The sequence below is a fragment of the Otolemur garnettii genome, unplaced genomic scaffold (genome assembly GCF_000181295.1).
Source record: "Otolemur garnettii isolate 467f Iridium unplaced genomic scaffold, OtoGar3 scaffold00073, whole genome shotgun sequence".
NCBI lineage: Eukaryota > Metazoa > Chordata > Mammalia > Primates > Galagidae > Otolemur > Otolemur garnettii.
Window position 1 is genome coordinate 1,364,336 of NW_003852468.1, and position 6,694 is coordinate 1,371,029.

Consider the following 6,694-nt stretch of genomic DNA (forward strand, 5'->3'; position numbering starts at 1 on the left):
AAAGTAAATATTTAACCATTTCCCTGATGTATAGATGACACAGTCGTGTTGGTTAAAATTTTACATTTATCTTGTTTAAAATATTTTCTATCTTATGGTAGTTAATATGAATACAGATGCATATATTTACAACAATTTATATGAACATGTTTATGTATAAATACATTCTTTGCCCCTTGAAAGTATTTCTATAGATTGAGAGTGTTATATCAAAGAAAATGTAAGTGCCCAAATTAGTTGTTATTATCAAATTGCCTTCCAAAACTCTTGTACTTCTTTACAAACTATCTAAAAACCAGCATTGTCCAGTAGAAATTTGGTGATGATGAAAATGTTATTATTGTCCAATACTATCGTCACCTAGCCTCCTGATATTGAACACCTAAATGTGATTAAGTAAATGAATTTTATACTTTAAAATTTGTTTAATTTAAATTTAAATAGCCACATGTAGCCAGTAGCTTTTGTATTAAACAGATAGAGAAGACCCCTAATCCTCCAGCATTTCCAGCAGTATATAATATCTGACTCTTTAACCCAGATTCACATTACAAAAAGAAAGTAACTCGTTATTTTAATTAGAATTCTCTGATTAATAGTGAGGTTGAGCATACTTAGTAGCTGAAAGCCAATCTACTTTTTTTACTCTTAAATTTGTCTTTTCATATTCTTTACCCTACCTTCTACTGCATGGTTTGCTCTGCTTATAGGAACTATTTATAAAATACGTGTATGTTCTGCCAATCTTCTTGTTACTAATTGCTTTTTTCTTTTTTATTGTTGGGGAATCATTGAGGGTACAAAGAACTAGGTTACATTGCTTATATTCATTAGGTCAAGTCCCTCTTATAACTGTGTCCCACCCCAAGAGTGTGTCACACACCATGACCCCCATCGCCTCTCCCTCCGCTCTCCTTTTCCTCCACCCCTCACCATGTATTAGCATCCATGTCCTCATATCAGAATTGAGCATATTGGATTCTTGCTTCTACATTCTTGTGATGCTTTACTAGGAAGCATGTTTTTCAAATCCATCCAGGATTAACACAAAAAGATGTAAAGTCACCATCCGTACTCCATGATATACATATACCACAGTTTGTTAATCCATTCCTGGATTTGTGGGCATTTAGATTGTTTTCACAATTCGGCAATTGCAAATTGAGCTGCGATGAACAGTCTAGTGCAAATGTCTTTAAGATAAAATGAATTTTTTTCTTCTGGGTACGTGCCCAGTAATGGGATTGCAGGATCAAATGTGAGGTCAAGTTTGAGTTCTTTGAGAATTCTCCATATTTCCTTCCAAAAGGTTGTATTAGTTTGCAGTCCCACCAGCAGTGTAAAAGTGTTCCCTTCTCTCCACATGCACACCAGTATCTGCAGCATTGAGACTTTGTGATATGGGACATTCTCAACTGGGGTTGGGTGATATCTCAGGGTGGTTTTGATTAGCGTTTCTCTGATAATTAGTGATGATGAGAATTTTTTCACAGGTTTGTTAGCCATTCATCTGTCTTCTTTAAAGAAGGTTCTATTCATCTCACTTGCCCATTGATATAAGGGATTGTTGGCTCTTTTATGTTGACTGATTTGAGTCCTCTGTAGATCCTAGTCGTCAAGCTTTTGTCCAATTGCTAATATGCAAATATCTTTTCCCATTCTGATGGTGGTCTCTTTACTTTGGTTGTTGTCTCCTTAGCTGAACAGAAGCTTTTCAGTGTAATTAAGTACCATTTTTTTCTTTATGAAATCATAACCGTGTACATTAATGTATTTATGAGATACAATGTGCTGATTTGATATACAACGTGGAATGTTTACATCTAACTGATTACCATAACCATCTCTTTGCCTACTCACTTGTTGTGGTAAGACATTCATATTCTATTCTTAATAGATTAGAAATGTATCCTTGCATTATGCACATTAGGTTAGGTCCCATCAAATACCCTCCCTCCTCCTGGCCTTCCCCCTCCCCTCCCCTCTCCTTCCTTTTCCCTCCTTCTTTTTGGGTTATAGTTATGTTTTACCATTCCTATGAATGTGTAGGTGATTATATACTGATTTCATAGTGGCATTGAATACACTGGATACATTTTTTTCCATTTTTGAGGTACTTTACTAAGAAGAATATGTTCCAGCTCCATCCAGGTAAACATAAAAGATATGAAGTCTCCATCTTTTTATGGTTGCATAGTATTCCATGGTGTACACATACCACAATTTGTTGATCCATTCATGGGTCAATGGGCACTTACACTTCTTCCATGACTTGGCAATTATGAATTGGGTGGCAATAAACATTCTGGTGCGAATGTCTTTGTTGTAAAATGATTTTTTATCATCTGGGTAAATACCTAATAGAGGGATTGCAGGATCAAATGGTAGGTCCACTATCAATTCCTTGAGTTTTCTCCAAACTTTTTTCCAAAAATGCTGTATTAGCTTGCATTCCCACCAGCAGTGTAAAAGTGTTCCCTTCTCACTGCATGCATGCCAACATCTGGAGTTTTGGGATTATTTTATGTGGGCTAATCTTACTGAAGTTAGATAATATCTCAAAGTGATTTTGATTTGCATTTCTCTTATGATTAAAGATGATGAGCATTTTTTCATGAGTCTGTAGGCCATGTGCCTGTGTTCTTCAGAGAAGTTTCTGTTCAAATCTCTTGTCCACATAAAAATGAGGTTATTTGTTCTTTTCTTCTTGATTAATTTGAACTGTCTATGGATTCTAGTTATCAGACTTTTGTGAGAAGCATAACCTGCAAATACCTTTTCCGATTCTGAAGGCTGTCTGTTTGCTTTATTTACTGTGCTCTTGGTTGTGCAGAAGCTTTTTAGTTTGATCAAATCCCAGTAATATAATTTTGGTGTTGCTTCAATTGCTGGGAGGTGGGAGTCCTTCTCATAAAAAATTCTCCTAGCCCAATTTTTCAAGCATTTTCCCTGCCCTCTCTTCTAATATTTTATAGTTTATAGTTTCATATCTTAAGTTTAGATCTTTTATCCAGTGAGAATCAATCTTTGTTAATGGTGAGAAATGAGGGTCCAGTTTCATTCTTCTACAGGTTGCCAGCTTGTTCACCTAGCACCATTTGTTAAATAGGGAATCTTTCCCCCAATGAATGTTTTTGATAGGTTTGTCAAAGATCAAATGACTATAAGTGGCTGCATTCATCTCTTGGTTCTCTATTCTGTTCTAAAATCTACCTGTCTGTTTTTGTGCCAGTACCAGGCTGTTTGGATCACTATAGCTTTATAGTATACCCTGAAGTCTGGTAATGTGATACCTCCTAATCTGTTTTTATTTCTGAGTAATGTATTTGCTATTTGAGTTTTTTTATGGTTCCATATGAAACAAAGCACTATTTTGTCAAGCTCTTTAAAGTATGATGATGGTGCTTTAATAGGGATTGCATTAAATCTGTAGATTGCTTTGGGTAGTATGGACATTTAACAATGTTGACTCTTCCCAACAATGACGATGGTATGTTTTTCCGTTTGTTAACATTCAGATGTAAAGCCATCTGGTCCTGGACTTTTCTTTTTAGGGAGATTTCATATTGTTGATGCTATTTCAATGGTTTATATAGGTCTATGCAAAATTTCTAATTCTTTGAGTTGAGTCTAGGGAGATGGCGTGCTTCCAGGTATTGGTCCATTTTACTTCAGATTTTCATATTTCTGGGAATAGAGATTTCTGTAGTAATCATTGAGAATTTTTTTAATTTCTTAAGTGTCTGTTGTTATTTCTCCTGTATATTTTCTGATAGATGATATTAGAGATTTTACTTTTCTATTTCTGGTGAGGTTGGCCAAAGGTTTATCAATTTTGCTAATCTTTTCGAAGAACTTTTTGTCTCATTGATCTTCTGAATGATTCTTTTGTTTTCAAGTTCGTTTAATTCTGCCTTAATTTTGGTTATTTCTTTTCTTCTGCTGGGTTTGGGGTTGGAATGTTCTTCCTTTTCCAGTTGCTTGAGATGACCTATTAAGTTGTTGGCTTCCTCTCTTTGTGTCTTCTTGATGAAGGCTTGCAATGCTATAAATTTACCTTTGAGGACTACCTTTGCAGTATTCCATAGGTTTTGATAATTTGTGTCTTCCTTATCATTTTATTCCAAAATTTGATTTTGGATTTATTGTAAAAATTTGATTTCCTTCTTAATCTTGTCTTTGACTCAGCTATCATTCAGCCTAAGATCATTTAGTGTCCATGACTTTGTTTGAATATGAAGAGTCCTGTTGCTGTTGAGTTCAACCTTCATTCCATGGTGGTCTGAGAAGATAAAAGGAATAGTTTCTGCACTTTTAAATTTGCTGAGGTTAGACTTGTGTCCTAGGATATGATCTATTTTGGAGGACAATCTACAGGCTGATGAGAAGAATGTTTATTCAGTTTTATTAGGGTGAAATGTTCTGTAGGTCTGTAAAGTCCATTTGTTCTAGGGTCAGGTTTAAGTCTATTATTTCTTTGTTTAGTTCTTCTTGGAGGATTTATCCAAAACTGCCAAAGGAGTGTTAAAACCTCCAACTATTGTAGTGCAGGAAGACATCAAGTTGTTCATATCCAATAGGGTCTGCTTTATGAATTGAGGAGCATTCTGGTAGGGTGCATAAATGTTAATTATCAAAATCTTTTCATATTGGGTGTTTCCCTTGACAAATGTGTAGTGACCTTCTTTATCTTTCTTTATGTTTGTTAGTTTAAAGCCAATTGTATCTGCTACTAAAATTGCAACCTCTGCTTTTTTCTGGCTTCCATTTACCTGTAATACATTCTATGCCCATTTACCTGTAATACCAAATACCCATTTACCTATAATACCTATCTATGCCTTCATCCTTAGTCAATTTTTATACTTTAAGGTAAGATGAGATTCTTGTATACAGCAAATATCCAGTCTGAGTTTACATATCCAGTCAGCCAGCCTGTGCCTCTTTAGAGGACCATTTAAACCATTTACATTACTTGAGAGAATTGATAAGCCTGGTTGTGTTTTGGGAGTCGTGATTTTTGGATGTCCAATAGACATTTTTAATCGACAGTTTCACCACTGTGAAAGTTGGGTTTTGTTCAAAAATTTCAGGGTGAGTTTACTTTGGAGGTAAAGCATTGCGCTGGTCATTCTGGAGAATGGGTTGAGAATATTTTGGGGAGCTGGTTTAGTTAGGGTAAATTTCTTCAACATGTCTATGTCATTAAAGTATTTGATTTCTCTATCACAAATGAAACTCAGTTTAGCTGGATACAGGATCCTGGGTTGGAAGTTGTTTTGTTTTAGGAGACCAAGGTTAATGACTATCTTCTTCTGGCTTGAAATGTTTCTGCTGAGAGATCTGCAGTCATTACAATTCTTCTCCCTTTGTAGGTGATACTTTTCATACATCTGGCTGCTTACAGAATTTTGTTCTTTATCTTATCTTGGCAAAGTTAATCACAATGTGTCTAGGAGATACTTTATTTGGGTTGAGTCTTGCTGGGGTTCTGAAACCGTCTGCTATCTGAAGTTCTGTGTCTCTTGCAGTGCTTGGGAAATTCTCCAAAATCCCTTGGCATAAAGCATCTGCCCCTTTAGTGCCATTCTCTTCTCATTTGGGAATTCCTATAAGACAAATGTTTGATCTTTTGGAGTGATCCCACAACTCTCTCAGGGAATGATCATTTTTTGCTCTCCATTTGTCTGACTCTTTGAGTGTTTGGGAATGTTCAAAAGCTTTGTCTTCAATTTCAGAGATCCTTTCTTCTGCCTGGTCAACTCTATTACTGAGGAATTCTCTATTTTCAAGTTCCTCAATAACTTTTTCTTCTCCTTGAGCTCTGCAATCTCTTTTCTCATTATGTCCATATCTTTGGTGACTTGGGCTTTAAATTCATTAATTTCTTGAGACAACTTTAGAACTACTTTTTGGAATTCAATTTCTATCTTTTCTTCCATCGTATTTCTCTTATTTGCAATCCATATTCTGAATTAGATTTCTGACATTGCTGCCATTTGTCTATGCATGGCATTTTCAGTTGTATCTCCTTTGTCATTTCTGAAGGGGAGGGGGCTTGATCTACTCTGTTTATTCATGTTGCCAGAGTTCTTCTTTTGGGTCCACACCATGTTTATTTTCCAGCATTTGGTTATTAGAACTGGTAGGATGAGATTGAATTGGGGTTCAGAGTTAGTAGAGATAGCCCCTTACAAAAATGCTAGGTTTTGTAATTGTGGCTTATCTCCTACAACCTTACAAAGGCCCCTTTCAGAGTTTTAGCCAGAGACTCTGAGGACCTACTTGGTGAGATAGTGCAAGCTAACTCTGTTTTGGTATCAACCAACCTCTACCCTATCCCTAAGAAACCACAGTACTAGGTTTAAATCTCGGCTGTGAGGAGATACAAACAGCTGTGGTGCCTAGCTCCCACCCTTCAGTTCTTTTCCGCTACAGAACTTCCAAGATGAACCTCAGAACATGGAGGTTCTGAGTGGACAGGCTCAGACACGGGTTCTAACCAAATTGTCTCAGGCAGTGAAAACCCTGCCCAACACAGAGGGATTCAAGGGTCTCCAAGCACAACTGGAGCCAGGGATCCTCACTCATGCCTGTCAGACTTAGTCCACACTGTTGTCTGCTTCTCTGCTCACAGGCCCAGCTGGAGCCAGGGGCCGTGGCCCCACCCACGTGTCTCAGTCCACATCCAGCT